Source organism: Leucoraja erinacea, chromosome 1, assembly GCF_028641065.1.
Source record: "Leucoraja erinacea ecotype New England chromosome 1, Leri_hhj_1, whole genome shotgun sequence".
Lineage (NCBI taxonomy): Eukaryota > Metazoa > Chordata > Chondrichthyes > Rajiformes > Rajidae > Leucoraja > Leucoraja erinaceus.
In genome coordinates, this window is record NC_073377.1 from 68,761,756 (window position 1) to 68,785,750 (window position 23,995).

The window sequence follows — 23,995 nt, forward strand, 5'->3', positions numbered from 1 at the left end:
AGAACTTGCTGTCAGATTAACAATAAACACATAAGCAGTCCAAGCCTTAATGTGGCAGTGATTTAAATTTATTCTAATAATTTTTTTAATGAGAATTTTGAACTATAGAATAGAATGATAGTAAATATATGCATTGAAAAATGATGAATGCTTCAAATACACCTTTGGTGGGTTGCATCTCTAAGAGCTATCATTTCTCTTCACTGAGTGAGGGGACAGAGGTCAGTGCCTCAGGATATTATTTATTCTTTCTTGAAGATTGTACATAATTGCTCGTTGTTACTTCAGTATTTCCATTGCGTTGATGCATCCAAATATCTGATGCTAATTAATTGTAGCAAATAACTCAGGCAGAGCAAAACCCATAAATCAGTACTTAAAATATAATATAATTGAAACCACATCACTGACAGTTAACGCCAGTGTGACAAGGCACATCTGCATGCTGCTTTGCTATCTTGATAAATTTAGTTTAGTTTGGTTTACTTTGGAGATACAGCATGGAAACAGGCTCTTCGGCCCATCGAGACAGTGATTCCCACACACTTACACTATCCTACACACAATAGTGACAATTTACACTTATAACCATATAACCATATAACAATTACAGCACGGAAACAGGCCATCTCGGCCTTACAAGTCCGTGCCGAACAATTTTTTTTCCCCTTAGTCCCACCTGCCTGCACTCATACCATAACCCTCCATTCCCTTCTCATCCATATGCCTATCCAATTTATTTTTAAATGATACCAATGAACCTGCCTCCACCACTTCTACTGGGAGCTCATTCCACACCGCTACCACTCTCTGCGTAAAGAAGTTCCCCCTCATATTACCCCTAAACTTCTGTCCCTTAATTCTGAAGTCATGTCCTCTTGTTTGAATCTTCCCTATTCTCAAAGGGAAAAGCTTGTCCACATCAACTCTGTCCATCCCTCTCATCATTTTAAAGACCTCTATCAGGTCCCCCCTTATAGCAAGCCAATTAACCTACAAACTTGTACATTGTGTGGGTGGAAACCGGAGATCCCGGAAAAAACCCATGCAGGCCACGGCGCGAATGTACAAACTCGGTACAGACTGCACCCATAGTCAGGATCGATCCCGGGTCTCTGGCGCTGTAGGGCAGCAACTCTAGCATTGCACCACATTGCCAACCTATTTAGGAAATCCTTTGCAGAGGAAGCTCCCGAATTTCAATATTCATTTAAATCCTATAATTTAAAGAAATATACTAAACTATTGTGAAATCAAAGTTGCATTGCTCTGGGACTCATTCATTTGTTTCCTGATCAAGGCTTATCAAAAAGGGCAATCAGGGAACAGGGGATTTATTAATGGCAATACATAGAAATTTAAAGTATAGCAAATTATAGAAAGTGCAAAAGCAAAAGAGTCACTTACAGAACAAAAGCAGGATATTTTCTCTTGCTTGTCTCAGTGATGGATGGGAATTCTGCAAATGGGATATATAGTTTTTCTTCTTGCTCACTATGAATACAAAGCGTAGCCAGGTCAGGTGTAATATCTTAAACACAGCTCCCACGACACTGCCCGGACATCCATCTTAACTTAAAGATTCTGGAGGGCTTACGATCAATCATTTTAGTCTGAAACCAGATCTCAGCAATGACAGTTAGGGCCAATTTTCTGAATTCACTGCACGAGTAGGGAACAATGGGCTATTTGATGAATTGAGCAGTTAATGGGACCCTCACTGCAACCTGAAGTTTCTCCAGTTTCCACAACCAGGAAGATAGCCTCAAAAATCAATTTAAGTCACATCAACCTGCCAATGTAATTGTGACATACTTACACAGAAATAGGTGAAAACTGCTAAATAATCTAAAAGATCCCATGAAAGCCCAATATTCATCCTTTTCATTTCTTCAAAGGTAGACAAAAAATGCTGGAGTAACTCAGCGGTACAGGCAGCATCTCTGGAGAGAAGGAATGGCTGATTTGGGGTCGAGACCCTTCTTCGAGGCCATCTGAAGAAGGGTCGAGACCTGAAATGTCATTCATTCCTTCTCTCCAGAGATGCTGCCTGTCCCGCTGAGTTACTTCAGCATTTTGTGCCTAGCTTCAGTGTAATCCAGCATCTGCAATTTCTTCCTACACTTTCCATTTCTTTGATGGTTTACATTGGAAAAGTTGTTTAATTGTTAAGCCCTAAAATCTATTAAACGACAGTCAGGACAAAACAGGTCTCGGTGAGGGTAATGTCTCATCCAAAACACCACAGAACAAGCACATTTGGAGGAGATTGTTTAAGATAACAGTCTTATCAATTGTGTGGGTACATGTACAATGCATTCAGAAAGTATTCAGACCGTTCACTTTTTCTATATTTGGTTACATTACAGCTTTATTTCAAAATAGATTAAATTCATTTGTTTTATCATCAATCTACACAGAATACCCCAGAATGAAGAAGTGAAAACAATTGTATAGAAATGTTTGCTAAAAATAAAAATAAATAAATAACTGAAATATCACAAATACCATACCATATTCAGACCCTTGATACTCAAAATGTAGCTTATTTTCATCCTGTTTTCATTGATTATCCTTGAGATTTTTCTACAACTTGAATGGAATCCACAGGTGGTAAAGATTGGACATGATTTGGAAAGGCACACACCTGTGTATATACGGTCCCACCGTTGACAGTGCATGTCAGAGCAAACACCAAGCGATGAAGACAAAGAAATTGTCCATAGACCTACGAGACAGGATTGTGTCGACACACAGATCTGGGGAAGGGTATGAAACAATTTCTGCAGCATTGCAGGTCCCGAAGAGCACAGTGGCCTCCATCATTCTTAAATGGAAGAACTTTGTAACCACCAGGACTCTTCATAGAGCTGGTCGCCCGGCCAAACTGAGCAATCGGGGCAGAAGGGCCTTTGTCAGGGAGGTGACCAAGAACCCAATGGTCACTCTGACAGAGCTCTAGAGTTGCTCTGTGGAGATGGGAGAACCTTCCAGAAGGACAACTATATCTGCAGCACTCCACCAATCAGGCCTTTATGATAGAGTGGCCAGACAGAAGCCACTCCTCAGTAAAAGGCACATGACAGCCCACTTGGTGTTTGCCAAAAGGCATGAGAAACAAGATTCTCTTGTCTGATGAAACCAAGATTGAACTCTTTGGCCTGAATGCCAAGCGTCATGTCTGGAGGAAACAAGGCACCGCTCATCACCTGGCCAATACCATACCTACAGTGAAGCATGGTGGTGGCAGCATTATGCTGTGGGGATGTTTTTCAGCGGCAGGAACTGGGAGACTAGTCAGGATTGAGGGAAAGTTGAACGGAGCAAAGTACAGAGAGATCCTTGAGGAAAACCTGCGCCAGAGCGTTCTGGACCTCAGACTGGGGTAGAGGTTTACCTTCCAACAGGATAACGACCCTAAGCACACAGCCAAGACAATGCAGGAGTGGCTAGTGACAAGTCTGTGAATTTCTTTGAGTGGCCCAGCCAGAGCCCGCACTTGAACCCGATCGAAAATCTCTGGTGGGACCTGAAAATAGCTGTGCATCGACGCTCCCCATCCAACCTGACAGAGCTTGAGAAGATCTGCAGAGAAGAATGCAAGAAATTACCCAAATACAGGTGTGCCAAGCTTGTAGCGTCATACCAAAGAAGACTTGAGGCTGTAATCGCCGCCAAAGGTGCCTCAACAAAGTACTGAGTAAAGGGTCTGAATACTTATGTAAATGTGATATTTCAGTTATTTCATTTTAATTACTTTGCAAAAATTTCTAAACACATGTTTTTGCTTTTTTATTCTGGGGTATTGTGTGTAGATTGATGATAAAAAAAATAATTTATTTCATTTTAGAATAAGGCTATAACGTAACAATATGTGGAAAAAGTGAAGGGGTCTGAATACTTTCTGAATGCGCTGTATGCCTGTAAAAGGCAGAGAAAGCTTGTCTGCATTATAGTTATAGATGTCATGGTTGTTATGGTTAGAATTAGTGGAGAGTTTAGTTTTGTATTGAGATACTTGGCTCACCGAGCCCCTGCTGACAATTGATCACCTGTTCACACTGGAGTCATAGGGTCATACAGGCTGGAATGAATGAATGAATAAATTAATTAATAAGTTTATTGACCAAGTATTCACATACAAGGAATTTGCCTTGATGCTCCGCCCACAAGTGAGAACATGACATACATTAACCATTAATAATAAAACATTATTGATTAAACATGTGCATTAAATAAAATACCAGAACAAAAGGAGGCTACAGATTTTTGGTTATTGAGTAGAGCTACTACTCGTGGAAAAAATCTGTTTTTATGTCTGGCTGCGGCAGCTTTGACAGTCCGGAGTCGCCTCCCAGAGGGAAGTGATTCAAAGAGTTTGTGGCCAGGGTGAGAGGGGTCAGAGATGATCTTACCTGCTCGCTTCCTGGCCCTTGCAGTGTACAATTTGTAAATGGAGGGAAGGTTGCAGCCAATAATCTTCTCAGCTGATTGGACGACTCGCTGCAGCCTCCGGGTGTCGTGCTTGGTGGCTGAGCCAAACCAGACCATGATGGAGAAGGTGCGGACCAACTCTACGATGGCCGTGTAGAATTGGACCCCCATTGCCTGTGGCAGATTGTGCTTCCTCAGTGCCGCAGGAAGTACAACCTCTGTTGTGCCTTTTTGACTGTGGAGTGGATGGTAGCCGCCCACTTAAGGTCCTTGGAGATGATGGTTCCCAGGAACTTAAAAGACTCCACAGATGTGACTGTGGTGTTGTTGATGGTGAGTGGGGTCAGGGGAGGGGGAGCTCTCCTAAAGTCTACAATTAATTCCACAATCTTAAGAGCATTGAGCTCCAGGTTGTTGCGATGGCACCAGCTGTGTCAGTTCCTGTCTCTAGGCAGATTCCGAGATGTGCTTTCCCAGCCTCACATGCTGCTTTCTGTCTGTCAGGTAGCTGGTGATCCACTGACAGAGGGGTTCAGGCACAGTCAACTTGGAAAGTTTGGAGTGTAGTAGCTCTGGCACAATGGTGTTGAATGCAGAGCTAAAATAAACAAACAAAATCCTTGCATAAGTCCCCAGGTGGTCTAGGTGCTGGAGGATGAAATGCAGGCCCAGGTGGACTGTGTTATCACAGATCTATTGGCCCTGATATGCAAACTGTAGAGGGTCCAGCAGGGGGTTTGTGATATTTTTCAGCTTTGCCAGCACAAGCCTTTCAAGGGTTTTCATGACTACAGAGGTCAGTGCGACTGGCCTATAGTCATTAAGACCAGTAATGCTTGCCTTTTTGGGTACAGGGACAATAGTGGAGACTTTGAAGCAGGCAGAGACAGTACAGGTTTGCAGGGACTGGTTGAAAATGTCTGTGTAGACCGGTGCCAGTTGTTCGGCACAGAGCTTGAGAGTAGAGGGGGAAACATTGTCCGGTCCTGGAGATTTCCAGCTTCTCTGTCTTCTGAACAGCCTCTCCACCTCCTCTATTTTTATTGTTGATGATGGAGAAGTGATGTTGTGCAGCACGGAGGGTGTGGGTAATTGGGTGTGAAGCGGTGATTGGAGAGGGGTGGGTGGGAAAGGGTCAAGTCTTTTCAGACTGGAGTCTTGCTTTAAACAGGCCATTCAGCCCAACTGCCCACATCGACCAACATGTCCCATCTACACTACTCTCACCTGCCCACATTTGGCCCATATCCCTCTAAACCTGTCCTGTCCATGTACCTGTCGAAATCTTTCTTAAACATAGTGATACTACCTGCCTCAACTACTTCCTCCGGCAGCTCATTCCATACACCCATTATGTGAAAATGTTGGGGAAGTCCAGAACAAGGGGTCACAGTTTAAGGATAAGGGGGAAATCTTTTAGGACTGAGATGAGAAAAAAATAATTCACACAGAGAGTGGTGAATCCCTGGAATTCTCTGCCACAGAATGTAGTTGAGGCCAGTTCATTGGCTATATTTAAGAGGGAGTTAGATGTGGCCCTTGTGGCTAAAGGGATCAGGGGGTATGGAGAAAAGGCAGGTACAGGATACTGAGTTGGATGATCAGCCATGATCATATTGAATGGCGGTGCAGGCTGGAAGGGCCGAATGGCCTACTCCTGCACCTATTTTCTATGTTTCTATGTTACTCCTCGGGTTCCTATTAAATCTCTCCCCCCTCACCTTAACTTTCTGTTTAGTTCTGTTTAATCCACTAGATCTGTTATCTCACTTTCTTATCAATTCTCAACACACATGGAACAATGAAGGGTCTCGACCTGAAATGTCACCCACTCCTTCTCTCCAGAGATACTGCCTGTCCCGCCGAATTACTCCAGCTCTTTGTGTCTATCTTCGGTTTAAATCAGCATCTGCAGTTCCGTTTTATACAATTACTCCACAAACCCGCACATCTTTGAAATGTGGGAAAAAACTAGAGCACCCAGAGGAAACCACATAGTCACAGAGAGAACATGCAAATTCCATTCAGGAAGCAGCCGAGGTCTGGATTGAACCTGCGTCTCTGTTGCTGTGTGGCAGCAGTTCTAACAGCATTGCCACTGTTTCTCGATTTTTTAGCTGCTTAGTTTGTTTATGACCATATGATTATGTCCCTGGGTGAAAGTATAGATTAAAGCCCAGAGTGGAAATGATTTACATAGTGTTCACATGCTCTGCTGTTTTGTTTCCCAAATGTTCAGCTCTCTTCTGAGTTTGACAGGTTATTAATGGCATCAAGGGTCGTGGATCAAAGGTCATTAAATGGAGCTGAGTTATACGTCATCCAAGATATAAATCCATGGTGAAGCAGCTGAGTGAACTACTCGTGACCCTGTGCTCCTTTAACATGAGCTGTGAATATTGCCTTTCTACTCAGAAGCTTGCCTGGGCTGAAATGCTGAGATTCCTCATGTGTTACCTAGCTTTGCCAAAGGCTGCTCAGTACAAAGCTGATGATCACCCTCTGAGGCTCAGTGCTCGAGCTCGAACTACCCTTCCCCGCCATATTTCATGCCCTCCAGCCCTGCCAACCCTGGCTGTGCTGACCTCTGGCAGTGCAACAGAACCTCCAAGCCAAGACTGATCAAGATACTGTGCAAATTCCTTTATGTCTCCCATCCAGAATAAACCACTGTTCACATTTCTTTAGTACTGGCATCATTCTGCCATTTCTTGTGAGTAGATGGGACTTCAGCCAATCTTTTTTGGAGAACTTAACTTTTTCACCTCCTCTGTGTCCCTTTAGCGCCAGGGATGTACAGAGCACATCGCAGATATTGATGACGACCACAACTATAACATCCTGTTTCACATTTTCCTTTCTTATCTCTAGCCTTTGTTCCAAACATCTGGCTATCATCTTCCCTCTCGCCTATGTTGATCTATTATCTGCCACCCTTTGTCCAGCCTCTCCCCACTATCAGTTTTCTTCCCCTCCCCCCTTCCCCCGGCCTCACCCCTCCAATCTGTCTGAAGAAGGGTATTGATCTAAACCGTCACCCATCTATGTCGTGCAGGGGTGCTGCCTAACCTGCTGAGTTACTCCATGTCTTTGTTTCTACATCATACCTATTTCTCCCTTGAAATTCTTTCTGCCAGTACCAGCCTCTCACAAAGAGATACGCCAAACTGATGAGATAACTGTTTAGTACAGTGGTTCCAAACCTTTTTTTGGCCATGCACCACCTAATCACCTCTAAAATCCTGATGCCCCCGCTTGCTTTCCCTTGAGAGAAAACGGAGGAAATAGATATTATAAGGGTAACTTAGCAAAAGCTCTTTGAATCGCATTTCTAAATCCAATTCAATAAATATGGTTCTCCCATGACCTCGCGCGCTTCGTGCGACGTGCATGAAGAGCGATGGCGCGGTGATTATGTAATAACTACACAATAAAGACCTTTTTTACCCCCAAAAAAATATTTACTCAAAATAACATCTGAAACATAAACTACATATGTTTACCTGATGGAAAATCCAAAAATAAAAAAATAGAAAATTTGGGCCCAGACCTGCTCAGTCGCGCTCAATTGCCCCCCTTAAAAATCAAATTGCCCCCCTGTGGGGCGTACGCCCCACGTTGGGGACCACTGGTTTAGTAGCACCATAATATTTTCTCAAGGGCTGGGCATGGTTACATAAATCAGCATGAAAGTCCTGATGCAGGGTCAACCTGCTGACAAGCTACGGGTTACTTGCATGCTACACTCATTATGAATGTGATACCATTACATACAATGTCCTTCCCATGTTGGAAGATGTTGCTGGTGTTCATTGTGGGGAGTTGAGTTTGGTCAATACATTTGGCGTGACTTGGTTGCATAATATTACTCTGCGCCAAATTGATTCTGATACCTAGTGATTTTCCTGCATTCCAATTTTTTCTAGCACCGCATCAGTATTAAAAATTCCAGCTTAGATGTTTCAAAGAAAAATGTCTTAAGGGATTATATTGAAATAATGATTCTGCTCTGTTTAGATTTCTGAATAATTGCTCTGCAATTTAATCGATGCATTACATAGCCCTTGCAGATTTATTAACAATTGTTTAGGTTATGGCCTATGTGGTTAAACGTCACAAATATCTAGCAACCTATACCATACACATAGAATCTTATGCCCCTGTCCCACTTAGGAAACCTGAACGGAAACCTCTGGAGACTTTGCACCCCACCCAAGGTTTCCGTGTGGTTCCCGGCGGTTTTTGCCAGTCTCCCTACCTGCTTCCACTACCTGCAACCTTCGGCAACCACCTGCAACCTCTGGGAACCGCACGGAAACCTTGGGTAGGGCGCAAAGTCTCCAGAGGTTTCCGTTCAGGTTTCCTAAGTGGGACAGGGGCATTAGAGTTTAACAGCGTTGAAACAGGCCCTTCAGTCCATGGAGCCTATGGCTACCATCATGCCTACCTCTACTCATTCCACTTGCTTGGTGTCCTTTGGCTATCAAAATTAGCCTTGCACTATCTTCGGATGTTGACATTCTCCAGTCCCATCTTTCCCATAATTATCCAAGATTTGGGTCACTGGTCTCAAAGTGCTCCCTCATCGACACATAAACCTATTGCCACACCTCATTTTACTTTGTACAGTGCAGGAAAATTGGAGGTCAGAGCCTCTGGGGTCCTTACTGGAATCCAAGGCTGTTGCAGCACCAAGATGACCTGGTTGCTTTGTACGTAGCCAGCAAAAATCAGAAAAACATTCCAGGAATGAGCAAGTTAGCCTATGGTGAGCGTTTGTCGGCACTGGGTCTGTACTCACTGGAGTTTAGAAGATTGAGAGGGGGACCTCATTGAAACAGTGAAAGGCCTGGATAGAGTGGATGTGGAGAGGTTTGTTCCACTAGTGAGAGGACTAGAGGTCAAAGCCTCAGAATTAAAGGACGTTCTTTTAGGAAGGAGTTGAGGAGAAATTTCTTTAGTCAGAGGATGATGAATTTATGCAATTCTTTGCCACGGGCTGTGAAGACTGTCAGTTGATATTTTTAAGGCAGAGATAGATAGATTCTTGATTAGTACAGGTGTCAGGGGTTATGGGGAGCAGGCAGGAGAGTTTGGTTAGGAAAGAGAGGTAGATCAGCCATAATTGAATGACAGAGTCGACTTGATGGACCTAATGACCTAATTCTACTCCTATCGCTTATGACCTTATAACACTATCATTTCCTAGGCAGTGCTGCAGCAGAGGGTGCTGATTGCTGCCTTGTGCTTTGACCTTCTTCTGGTGTTAACTTGACATGCCTTCTGAAATAGACACTCATCAAGTCATTGCCTCATCATCTGTTGCAAAGAATTATGGCCAGTGAGCTGCTCGGGCACTTTTCACAGTGTACTTGGCCAATCACAGTAGTAAAATATAATTAACTGCATCAATACAACTGCAAAACAGCCAGTTTTTCATCAGAACAGCTGTTTACACTTTATTTCATTGAAATAGAGAACACCTCACAAGTAAATTATTTGTTTTACTATTTGTGTGGGAAGGAAGTGCAGATGGTGGTTTAAACCAAATATAACCAAAGATGTGGACAAGCTTTTCCCTTTGAGAATAGGGAAGATTCAAACAAGAGGACATGACTTCAGAATTAAGGGACAGAAGTTTAGGGGTAATATGAGGGGGAACTTCTTTACGCAGAGAGTGGTGGTGGTGTGGAATGAGCTCCCAGTGGAAGTGGTGGAGGCAGGTTCATTGGTATCATTTAAAAATAAATTGGATAGGCATATGGATGAGAAGGGATTGGAGGGTTATGGTACGAATGCAGGCAGGTGGGACTAAGGGGAAAAAAATTTGTTCGGCATGGACTTGTAGGGCCGAGATGGCCTGTTTCCGTGCTGTAATTGTTATATGGTTATATGGTTATAGCCACAAAGAGCTGGAGTATCTCAGCGGGTCAGACAGCATCTCTGGAGAGAAGGAGCAGGTGATGTTTGATCACCGATGATCATTGATTGACGATCAAGGAGCAGCGGACATTGAAGGTGCCAGGGGTCGAGGTCGGGGCGCGGGGGATCCGAAGGATGCGCCACCGGAAACAAAGGAGGAGCCGGTGTGGTGGAACTGCCATGAGGGAGAGGGATACTTTGCAACTTTGTTGCCACTCTTTATGTGGTGACTCTTTGCATACTCTGGCTGTGCAAAACAAAGAATTTCACGGTGACTTATCACATGTGACAATAAAGTATTAAGTCATTCATTCGGGTCGAGACTATCTCAATGACACCTCTTCCCACTCTGCTTCCTGCAAAGGTTCTATCCCCTACTCCCAATTCCTCCTCATCTGCCGCACCTGCGCCTAGGGTGAGGTGTTCTATATCATGACATCTGAGGTCCTCATTCCAATATTTGCACCTCCAATTTACGGTGGTCCTCACTTTGGCCATGGAGGAGGCCGAGGACAGAAAGGACGGATTCGGAATGGGAGGGGGAGTTGAAGTGCTGAGTCACCGGGAGATCAGGTTGGTTACTGCGAACCGAACGGAGGTGTTCGGCGAAGCGATCGCATTGGAAGCATGCTATTGCATCCACTGCTCTAGATGTCAGCTGCTCTACATCGGTGAGACCAAGCGTAGGCTTGGCGATCGCTTCGCCGAACACCTCCGCTTGGTTCGCAATAACCAAGTGGTATTCCTTCTTAAGCTGTTAACAGAAAATCCTAAAAATATTCAGCAAATTGGAAAACATCTGTGCCGAGAGAAAGTAAAGTTAATGGTTGAGGACATAGATCTCAATCATTGTTTCTTTCTTTTCTTTACAATTTGATATTAGATTACTATCATCACATGTGCCATGAAATAGTGAAAAGCTTTTGTTTGTGTGCTCGCCAGTGAAATCACATTATGCTATAATTGAGTACAATCAAGCCATACTCTACACAAGTGCAACAGGTAGAGCAAAGAGGAAAATACCAGAGCGGCAAATATAGTATTACAGAATTGTAATGTGACAGTATCTTGTAGTACAGAATGAGTCAAAACAGAACATAGAACATGGAACAATACAGCACAGGAACGGCCTTTTCAGCCCCCAACATCTGTGCCAATCAGGATGCCAAGCTGAACTAATCTTCTATGCTTGCAGATGATCAATATCCCTCTATTCTCTGCATATCCACTTGCCTCTCTAGAAGCCCCTTAAACGCACCAACCATTCTGTGTAAAAATCTTGCCCCATGCATTCGCTTAAAACATTGTCCCTCTCATCTGAAAGTTATGCCCTCTAGTTCTTGACATTTCCAGCCTGGAAGAAGCTTTTGGCTCTACACCTGATCTACACCTCGTACAATTTTATAGACTTCTATCGGGTCTCCCCTCAACATCCGATGTTCCAGAGAGAACAATCGGGGTGGGTGGAGGTGAGGTTGTGGTAGAATACATCCCCAACTATGTGCAATATTACTCTGCCACAAACACTTGAAATTCAGCCATGATTTATGGCCAATAAATTATGCACCATAAACAAGTCAGGTATGAGTTTTTAGTACCAATATGTAGTGAAAATCAACTTCAAGGTGGACAACATAGATCATCAGCTTGTGAACAGATTCTTCAGTACACTGAGTCTGCACTGATCATCAAACAGCCACTTGCACTATTCCTGCAGAAATCCCATTTTATTCCACTCACTGTGATCTCCTTTCAACGCTTATTCTTGAACTATCTCAGCCTGAAACACATTATAGTTTTACTTATAGTCTTCTTTCCCTATCAGCCTGTGCCAGGTCCCTTGGAAGATCACTGCATTTAGATCTTCCCTGAGTGAACAATTTTCATTCAACATTTTTCATGTGTTTCTCTGATTAACATGTCTACCCATTAACTAAAAATGCTATCACACTGAGGTGCTAATTACACCCCTTTAACATTGACCTACCAAGGTTGTTTCTCTCCCACTGTCAAGCTATACATCACTCAGGTTTAAAACAGACATTACTGAGGATACTCAGTCGGTTGGGCAGCATCAACAGAGAGAGAAACAGATGTCACCTGACCTTTTCAAGGTTCAAGGGTTTCAAGGTCAGTTTATAGTCACATGAACAATGTACAGTGACATTTACCATACAGCCATATTAAGTGAAAAGCAACAAGACACACAACCACATAAAACTTAACATAAATTATCATCACAGCGGATTCCACATTCCTCACTGCAGTTGTACAGAGCCCGGGTGAGACCACACCTGGAGTATTATGTGCAGTTTTGGTCCCCTAATTTGAGGAAGGACATTCTTGCTATTGAGGGAGTGCAGTAGGTTCACAAGGTTAATTCCTGGGATGGCAGGATTGTCATATGCTGAGAGAATGGAGCGGCTGGGCATGTACACTCTGGAATTTAGAAGGATGAAAGGGTATCTTATTGCAGTATATAAGAGTATTAAGGGTTTGGGCATGCTATAGGCAGAAAACATGTTCCCGATGTTGGAGGAGTCCAGAACCAGGGGCCACAGTTTAAGAATAAGGGGTAAGGCATTTAGAACGGAGATGAGGAAACATTTTTTCCCAAGGAGAGTTGTGTATACAAGATACAAGATACAAGATACAAATACATTTAATTGGCACATGTGCCAGATGGCACAGTGAAATGAAATTCCCATACACCCAAACAATAAAAATAAAGAATACAACACTCTACAGAAACATAGAAACATAGAAACATAGAAATTAGGTGCAGGAGTAGGCCATTCGGCCCTTCGAGCCTGCACCGCCATTTAAAATGATCATGGCTGATCATCCACCTCAGTATCCCGTACCTGCCTTCTCTTGATACCCTCTGATCCCCTTGGCCACAAGGGCCACATCTAACTCCCTCTTAAATATAGCCAATGACCTGGCCTCAACTACCCTCTGTGGCAGGGAGTTCCAGAGATTCACCACTCTCTGCGAGAGTGAGAATTTGACATAAAACATCCCCACACAGCAGAATCAAAGTTTCCCACTGTGTGGGAAGGCACCAAAGTCAGTCTCTTCCTCCACTGTTCCTGGTGGTCAGGGCCTCGTGGTCAGGGCCTCCCCAAGCCCTCGGCAGTTGCAGCTACGGGCGGCCCGATGTCCAGGACCGCTCGTCGGGGTGATACAAGTCCGACGTCGGGGCTGCGGGACGTCCTCAGCAGCGTGGACACCAGAGTCGGCCCCCTCCTACCGGAGTCGGCGGCTTCCAAAGTCCGCAGGCCGCGCCGGGTGTAGACTGCTGCTGGCGGCCCTCTGCAAGTGGAGGCCGGTTCTCTGGATACTTTCAAGAGAGTGCTAGATAGGGCTCTTAAGTATAGCAGAGTCAGGGGATATGGGGAGAAGCCAGGAATGGGGTACTGATTGTAGATGATCAGCCATGATCACATTGAATGGCGGTGCTGGCTTGAAGGGCTGAATGGCCTACTCCTGCACCTATTGTCTATTGTCTCATGTGATGGAAGGCAATAAAGTTCAATCTGCTTCCTCTTTGTTCTCCCACAGTCGGGGCAGTCAAACAATCTGCAGTCGGGGTGATCAAAGCCCCCACAGCCGACAATTGAAGCCCCCATCGGGGTGATCGAAACTCCTACGTCAGGGTGGTTGAAACTCTCTCTGCAGCATGGAGCTACCGAGTCAGCCTCTTCTTACCAGAGACCGCTGGCTTCACGATGTCCACAGGTTGGAGCTTCGATCCCCAGCAAAGGGATCACAAGCTCCGCAACGTTAAAGTCCCGCAGACTTTACCGTCACGGTGGCGCAGCAGTAGAGTTGCTGCCTTACAGCGAATGCAGCGCCGGAGACCCAGGTCTGATCCCGACTACGGATGCTGTCTGTATGGAGTTTGCACGTTCTCCCCATGACCTGAGTGGGTTTTCTCCGAGATCTTCGGTTTCTCCCACACTACCAAGAACTACAGGTTTGTAGGTTAATTGACTTGGTAAATGTAAAAAAAAAGCCATCCAGGGGGTGTAGGATAGTGTTAATGTGCGGGGATCGCTGGTCGGCCTGGGCCGAAGGGCTATTTCAGCGCTGTATCTACAAACTAAACTAAACTCCTGCGGCTTGGTGTGCCCGTCGGTTTCCAGTCTTTTTATCTTAGGTTTCCAGTATCTGCAGTTTATTTTGCTTTCCATCTCTCTGATTGCCAGACAACCACAGCCCATCCACTTGACAATCCATTTTAAAAGCCCGCTCACCTGCCCCTGGTCTATAACTCTCACGACCTGGCAGAGTTAGCCCCAGCCTTGGAAGTCCTTTGCGCTTAGGGTGGATACGATGTTCAGTAGCTCACCAAGACCCGGCTCTTATGAACTGGCGCATTTTATGGACCTGCCGATAAAACATTTGGCCAACAACAAACTGACTGAATGAAGTTCCTTCGGAAAAGTTTACTAACTAGAATATTAAGAATCAGAAGAAGAAAGAGGAAGGAATTAATTAAAGACAGAAAGAGTATAAAGCCATAATTCCAAAACTAACATTGAGAAACGGTTGTGTTTAAGAAGGAACTGCAGATGCTGGAAAATCGAAGGTACACAATAAAGCTGGAGAAACTCAGCGGGTGCAGCAGCATCAGCGGGTGCAGCAGCATCTATGGAGCCATGCTGTTGCGCCCGCTGAGTTTCTCCAGCTTTTTTGAGAAACGGTTGCTCTCTATGGCTGAGGAAATATTAGGCAATTAATGAAATTAACATTGGTCATATTTATTCTCATGACAAGCCTTTCACTTATCTCCTTTGTACGTCCAACTTATACAAGTGTGAATTGAAAGGGTAAGTGTTGTGCTCATGACAGGAAGAGGGTCATTCGAAAATATGACTTGCAACTTGCCCAGATGAAGCACAATGTTATGAAATGTTAAGAGATGAGCAGCTATTTATATCCATGGAAAATCTTGTTAAGAAAAGCCCCAATGGAAGTGTTATTTTATTGCTCTGATTAACTGGCGATGACAAACAAAATAATTAGTTCACTTTGGAGGGGCTATTCTTATCGACGTTAATATAACGTTAATAAAAAATTGAAACACTGAGTACAATCCATGCAAAAGTTGGTTTTACAGGAAAAAAAAAATTAAATTCATTTCAGATCATTGTTGCGGTCTGGCCAATTATTGAGAAGGTTAAATATTGTGAATAATACCGGCTCTGATATTTTTATATGTACTTCAGTGAAGACACTTATTATTTATCTCACCAGCAATGCCAACAAACTTTCCATAGTCTTTTCATGTTGATTTTCTTGAACTTGATGTGTTTTCTCATGTAATACCCTCCACAGGGAATCTGCGACATCTGTGAACAGTTCAAGAAACATCTCAACCTTTCAGTCTGTAACATCCTCATTGAGACTTGCAAACCGGATAATATAAAGTGAGAAATGTATTTAAATGACGCACTAAAAATGAAATATTCAGAAGTACAGATGGAATTAAAAATAAGAGATAAAAGATTCAGAAACAATGTTTAAAATTAATTAAATCATTTTTTGATATACATCCAAGAGAGTGAAATTGCCCATGTGTAAAATACATTTTTTCAAGTCTGGAAACGATTTTATGACAATAATTATCACATTTCATCATTCATTTATTCATTGACCTTAACTTCGAATTATTTTTATTGTTGAAAATGTAAGCATGTGATGTAGAAGCATAGAAAACAGAGGTAGACTCTTCAACCACTGGATTTAACATTCCAGTATGTGTGTACAATAGCTTTCTTTAGGCAGATTGGCTTTAGAAACATGAGATGAATTGACTATTTTGCTCTCTTAGCCTGTTCTGCTATTTAATATGATAACGAATAATCCTTTGTCCCAATACCACATACCTACTTCCTCATATCCTTTCCTCCTAAATATATTAAACATTGGCCTGTACAGCTTTCTATGGGGTAGAGAATGTCACAGAATCAATGTACCACTGGCTTTCCTCCCAATCTGCTGATATTGTCCATGTAACTTGGTTGAGACAAAGATGCCCACATCACCACTACTATTTCTGTTGGCTTTCTCCCTACTTATAACTTGGAATCATGTCATGGAGAATTCACCTCATGTTTCTAAAGCCAATCTGCCTAAAGAAAGCTATTGTACACACATACTGGAAAGTTAAGTCCAGTGGTTGAAGAGTCTACCTCTGCCTGTTCCACTTCCTCTGGTCTCTACTTGCATGTGCCAAACTTGTATCTCTTGAACTTCTCTGAGGGTATCTGATTCAGATACCTCTTCAAGGATACCTCTTCAAGGACATCAAGGTTTCCAACTCGCTCTTATGTGGGACCTTGTCTAGAGTTTGTGTTGCACGAATGAAGTCCTTATGTTCTCTAGTGTTCTCTCCTGGAATGCTGACTATATTGTTCAACCACAGGAACATTTTCAGTTGTTCCATACACAAAAGGAAAAGGCTGAGTCCGCCTGCATCTTTTGAGCACTCCAACACATTTGCAATGTCCACTGCCTGCCAACATTACTGCTTTTCTCCGACACTCTTCTTCTATATTCTCTGGATCATTGTCCTGCTCCTCCATCAAACAGCAACATCCCAAACATGCCAGTGGACTGAAGACAGTAAGCTCCATTTGTACTGCAGCTTGTCCAAGGCCAGCAATGGAGTAAATCCATCAATGGAACCTCCTTGGAGACACAAGAGATGACAGATGCTGGAATCCTGAGTAAAAGAAAGAATTGCCAAAGGAACACAATGGATCAGACGGCATCAGTGGAGGGAAATGGACAGATGACGTTTCAGTCGGGACCCTTCTTCAAACTCAAGAAGGGGTCTAAAGAAAGGCCCTGATCTGAAACCTCGTCTGTCCATTTCCCTCCACAGATGATGCCTGGCCGGCTGAATTCCTCCAGCACTTTGTGTTTTACAGTGGAACATCCTTTATTGGAAGCATGGCCTCTCTACAAATGGTGGGATCTGGTGCAACAATGTGACAAAATGTATATTGCCCATCCAGTTCTTAAAGTTACACTAAAAAGGCAACTGCCATAATGCTACCCTCCATTTCTATTGCAAGTGCAGCGTTTATTTGGTTGCCTAGATAAGGAGAGGGAGGTTTAGTTTAGTTTAGAGATACAACACGGAAACAGGCCCTTTGGCTCACCGGATCTGCACCAACCGGCGATCCCTACATTCACTACAATTTTACCAAGCCAATTAACCCAAAACCCTGTACGTCTTTACAGTGTGGGAGGAAACCAGAGCTCCAGGGGAAAACCCATGTGGGTCACGGGGAGAATGTACAAACTCTGCACTGACAGGATCTCTGGCGGTGTAAGGCTGCAACTCTACCACTGCGCCATCGTGTCTCACCAACACCTTGCCAGCTGAACATCATGCTGCTCTGTGCCAGCACAATTTGTGTTGTATTCTCATTTTAGTCAGCCCCTCGAAGTTGGCATTCTTCCACTCCAGGCCTGTGATTCCTGAGGAAATGGCATGGCCAACATAGACAGTTGGGGCTGGATGTACTTGACGTGGCTTATTAGCAAGTTTGTCGGATGGTCTGTCCTTCCACCATTAATGGGTATCTGTGAGCCCCTGACTGATGTACATGGTGTTCTCTGCGCCATCCCAAATGCTACCTCTCCACTTTGAAATGGGCTGTGGCAAGGCTTCTGAAGAGTTGGTTCATACAGACCATGACCTTGATCATGTGGAACGAATCAGTCATGTCTCCTTTAACTTTAGCAATCTCTCCAGATGTGAGCCCTGCAACTGTGTGTATATTTGACTTCTCATCCCCACACTTACTTAAGTTTTGAGTATGAAACTTCCCCTTCAATAATTGTTTTGCTGTAAGGACAATCCTTTCTGAATTCAACATTAATGTGAAATGTTGATGCAGTGGCGATTTGAAATATTCATCTTTTCCACTATCTATTTTGCTTTATTAAACTGGACGAGATGTCATCTTGAAGAGGGCAGCTGCTCTGTGCTGAATGCCTTCAAGTGCAGCTATTTGTCATTCTGCCAGGGAAGGTGATGCCACAGTGGATAGTGGACAAAGATAGTAATTGAGCTGATGGTTTGTAACTGTCCGTGGGAGATTGAGTCTAGTTGTACAGTTATTTATTTCATTACAGCTGCAGAAAAGGAGAGTATTTCTGAGCCATCTTGGACTTAGCCAGGGACCATGCCTAGCATAGTAAGCAGGGGAGTCGGGAAATAGACAATAAACAAAGTATCACTGCTGTTTATTCAATGCATTTTTCTTCCACCATGTTGTGATTCGCAACCCCGCTATCTTATTTAAAAAGGCTAGATTTTCATGCCTGTAGCTTCTTAATATTCTTTCAGACAACAATCCATTCACCATGAATACTGCTATAGAACTGCATGTTGAATAATGCCAGTTTCCATGACAACATCCATTTCACAAGCTCATCTCGAGAAAGCTGGCAGTCACAATGGTGTGACTCATATAACCCTGGGACTGTGGGCTATGTTTTCATCTCCTACGCATGCACTAGTTTCAGAGGATCTACAACCACTGCCCAAAATGGGCGATGGTGCCAATCATTCTGTAATCAAATTTTTGTCGCAAGTTAGTAATAGTGACAGAGACACAAGGAAAATAATCAATTGAGACACAATCATAATAATGATTCTTCTGCAATGCTGAACAATCATAATGCTAGGTGTAAATTATAGCAGATTAAGTGTTTGTATGAGGTACAGCGAACAGGGAGAAATCTAAATGTTTTAACTTGATCTATTTGTAATACTCTGCCGAGCACAACTGCACAACCCTTCCTAATTGTCTTTTTATCTGGATGATCACGTCCTCATTAAAGGGAAAACAATTGCAAAATCACAAATTGAAGTTTGCATTGCAAAGTTATCAGAGTGATTGTAGATGTACATTACAGCTTTCACCACTGCGATGGCCCATTACATTTATTAACCGACTCACGCAGCAAATTTACGAGGTATGGTCCACATCTTATAAACAAGCCTGCACGATTATTTCATCGACGAGGTAATGGTGCAATTAATAAAGGAACACGACGAATAATGTTTTGAATGTTTCACTGAGATGCTCCGTGATTAAATTTAGCTTTGTGGTCTCTGTATGAGAATTAAGTATGGTCACGTTGTAATCAAAAGGCTTTTTCAGCATTTGCATTCCTCAGAGAAAAAGGCAGAAAGAAATAGAAAGGACACAGGTAGAATAAATCAATAGTCAAACAACTAAATATAAGGAAATGGATTAGGTAAACGGGTGCACAGCATAAATATATTTTAGTAAATTCATTTGAAGGTAGTAATTAAATGAGGATTATACTTCACCTTCCCAGATAAACAGCAAAATTTCAATCGAGAGTCAAAGACCATAATTCCAGAATCTGAAGGAGAAATACATTTTACTCTTAAACACTGCTCATCATTAAACAAGCACATTGCTCCAAACTCTGTCATGGCAGAAGATTTTCATCATGACAGAGAAAATGCTTCTGGGAATCTTCAAAGCTTTTTTGAAAAAACTGTAATATTCTCCCCGGCTCATGGGAATTCCTGGCCCGTTACTGCTCAGTAGGAATGAGAAGCATCTGGCCTGGCCCAAGGCTCTGTGAAGTCATCCATTAGGAACATATGTAGGTCAAGCAAAAACAGTGGAAGGAGCAAGAAGAGCCAATATATTTTTGAAGGCCCACAAGACGGCAGACACTAGAATCTGCAGCAAAGAAGATAAGGCACTGGTAAGGCCGCATTTAGAATATTATGAACAATTTTGGGCACCATATCTGAGGAAGGATATGTTGTCCAGGGGAATGGTCCAAGGAAAGAATGAGTTAAGAAATGATGAACATTTGTCGGCTATGGCCTGTACTCGCTGGAGTTTAGAAGAAAGTGGGGGCACCTCATTGGAACATACAGAATGGTGAACAATGGATGTGGAGAGGATATCTCCACTAGTGGGGGAGTCTAGGACTAAAGGTCATAGCCTTGGAATTAAAGGACGCTCTTTTAGGTAGGAGATGAGCAGAAATTTCTTTAGTCAGATTGTGGTGAATCTGTGGAACTCTTTGCCACAGAAGGCTGTGGAGGCCAACAGTGGATATATTTTTTTAATGGGCCTGTCCCACTTAGGCTATTTTTCAGGTGACTGTCGACGACTTTCAAGTTGCCGGCAGTCGCCTTAAAAACCGGCACACACACACACACACACACACACACACACACACACACACACACACACACACACACACACACACACACACACACACACACACACACACACACACACACACACACACACACACACACACACACACACACACACACACACAACACATTGCTTCCTTCACCAGCCCGCTATGCAGGCGTGTGGCCGGACAAGCGGGGGGAGCGCTGCCTGAGTGAAATTCACACGGTGCAAAGACTGTGAAGCTCGGCGGACATTTAACATTACCGGTCGGTTATCCTCGGTTCTGAAAACTATTGCTTATGTTTTTTTTCCCCCAATGAGCCAATGAAATTCACTGGTCTGCACCGGCTACAACCTACGAGAACCTTCGACCTCCTGGAAACCCATTAGGATCTCCTGCTGACCCACCCACGGCACGAGAATTCTCGCTACTCTCCATGGCGGCTTCATTCTAACTTACAAACCTGCAAGTCTTTGGAGTGTGGGAGGAAACCGATGATCCCGGAGAAAACACACGCAGGTCACGAGGAGAACATACAGTCACCATTGAGACAGCACCCATAATCAGGATAAAACTCGGATCTCTGGTTCTGTGAGGCAGTAGCTCCACTGCGACATCACCATGCCGCCATTCTACAATGGGCACCAAGTATATCTGGATCCCATTCTCCTTCTGTATAAAGCACTCAACTCCTGTAGAATGATTGGGATCCAGTGGGATTCAAGGGGAAATTTGGGTCTTTTTTAAAATTCATTGAACTTTTCAACAGCTGCAAATCCATGTTCTACTTTAAATATGTCAAACCAGCTGTGTGAAACTCGTATCTATCCCAGGACTTTCAGCATACAGTAGATTCACCTTTCCCCAAATTCTCGCACAGCCAGTTAACAGTAATTTTTTTCTGACGCATATGCTGTCATAACTGTGTCTGTACAGGATTACAGGCGCTGTACTCTGAGTCTCTGCCTCTTCCAATTTGAGTTTGCTACAAATCGGACTGGCAATAGCTCGTAGCACTACTTTGAGAGCTTTGAATTTTGATATCAATGTCAGGGTGACAATTAGTATTTTTACTGGCCATAAGAACTCTGTGACTCCCTGTCGACTCCCACACAACTCAGATTTGCCGGAAAATCAATAAACAGAAAGACACCGAAAGCATGCCTGAAACTCCCAATGTACAGTAACCATGTCTAAGGGCAGTTCTGATGCCGCACTCAGCACAGAATCCTTCAAGGTCAGGTCAGGGATCTCAGCGTCCATCATCTGTCAATTCTGATTATCCAACATCCGACATTTCGACTGATGCAGCAAAGCACTGAGGCTTCGTCACATTTGCTTTCTATCATGTGTATGGAATTCGTAAATTCTTAACCTCTTTCGTCAGAGATTATTCACTTGTTCATCTCAAATTTCAAACTATTCCTCTTCACTTGGTTGCGAGTTCAAGCATTTCCCAATTGGAAGTATTCTATTCAAACTCCATGAATATTTTAGCTTTAGCCAATTTCTTCTAAACAGACCAATTCCTTCCACTTCAAACAGACCACTTCTTTCAAATCGAAATCTGAACCTTCTAATCTTATAAACAGATTTCCATACACTTGCTGTCAGATCACGTAACCCCAGTCTGCTGTAACAAGATGCTGAAACTATTTCTTCCTTTCTGATTCAGTCATAAGCAGTCCAGATTTTACCGCACAAATATAATATATGACCAATAAAAATGCTGATAGTTACTTTTTCAATCTTTAAAAAATCTAAATAATATTTTCTTTACGTGCAATAAGGCCTTTCCCACAAATAAGAACTCGTAGAAAGGTTTATTTAAACCACAATGATGTGGGGATAAAGGGAAAACTAGACTGTGCAAGTTACCAGAAATGTAGTTGATAGGATGCTGATGCTTAAATTGAAATGTGTTGGATACTTTGAATAATAATGAGAAGGAAGGAATTATTACAGGAACATATGAGACACAAACTGTACTGAAGAGGCATTGTGGGAAAGATGGATTAATTAATTGTAAATCATTTAAATCACTGCCAGGGAACACAAGTCTGTGGTTTTGTTTCAGAGTTTCCCGCGTTTGATGTGCAATGCATGCAGGACATGGATATTAACCCTTAACATGCAGTTGTGTAAGAAAGAACTGCAGGTGCTGATTTACACCAAAGATAGACACAAAAGGATATGGGGAGAAAGCAGGAACGGGGTACTGTTTGGGGATGATCAGCCATGATCACATTGAATGGCGGTGCTGGCTCAAAGGGCCGGATGGCCTACTCCTGCACCTTTAGTCTATTGTCTATCGTCTATAAAATACTGGAGTAACTCAGCAGGTCAGGCAGTATCACTGGAGAAAAGGAATAGATTATGTTTCGGGTTGAAATCCTTCATTAGATTGGTAACGTTTCGAGACGAGACTTCATCAGACTTAACACCCAATTGTTTGTTTCTGCATAATTTATAGTTATGGCTTCTCTTTACTAATCAGTGAAATAAATGATTGCCCCACATCAACATTCATTCCTTCTTTATTATGTCTCCTTTAATCAAATCACCATTATTACATGCCCTTCTTCTCTAAGAAATGGGAGGCTGGTTCTCTGAGCAGATCTGGATGCTATAAACCAGCGATCAATCCCAGGATTTTCAGTTGCACATTCACAACATCCACAACATGAGTGCAGTGTTTAAATTGAATCCGGACAAAGCTTTTGTCTAAGGACAATCCCAAATTCCAGCCCATCACCAAAACTGCCTACTTCCTCTTTTGTATTTCATTGATGAATGTCGTGTATGGAACGAGCTGCTAGAGGAGGTAGTTGAGGTAGGTACTATTGCAACATTTAAGAGATATTTAGATAGGTAAATGGATAGGATAGGTTTAGAGTGATATGGGCCAAATGCAGACAGGTGGGTCTAACATAGATGGGACATGTTGGTCGGTGTGGGCATGTTAGGCTGAAGGGCCTGTTTCCATGCTGTATGAGTCTCTATGAGACTCTATGAGTATATAACATGTCTGGATGTCACTGCTGGGGCGTTAGTTGAATAGAAGCAATTGATGACAGATTCAGGTCCCTCTTGCAAAAGAAAATATCCATAGAGACTGGGAAGCCTGTTTCTGTAAAATGGAAAGATAAGCTTCTACATCACAGGGATCGGTTATACAGGGATAGCTTATATTGGCATTTGTATGGGCAAGGGCTGATTGGGAACCATCAACATGGTTTTGTACGTGGGGGGTCGCGTCGCATAAATCTGATTGATTTTTTTGAAGAATTGACCTTAAATCTTGTTGAGGGCTGTAGATGTTGTGTACATGGATTTCAATAATGGGGCTGTCCCACTTAGGCGATTTTTTCGGCGACTGCCGGCGACAATGTCTACGACAACGCTGCCGAAAATC

General features: G+C 43.2%; 1 long non-coding RNA gene across 1 annotated transcript; it reads right to left on the reverse strand.

Annotated features, from left to right (window-relative positions):
* Positions 1 to 499: 499 nt before the first annotated feature.
* LOC129697973 (uncharacterized) lies at positions 500 to 20,622 on the reverse strand. The gene is made up of 3 exons (XR_008723595.1): positions 19,721 to 20,622; positions 15,616 to 15,713; positions 500 to 1,494 (listed from the first exon to the last, which is right to left on the reverse strand). It is a non-coding gene; the product is annotated as an uncharacterized LOC129697973 (long non-coding RNA).
* Positions 20,623 to 23,995: the final 3,373 nt, after the last annotated feature.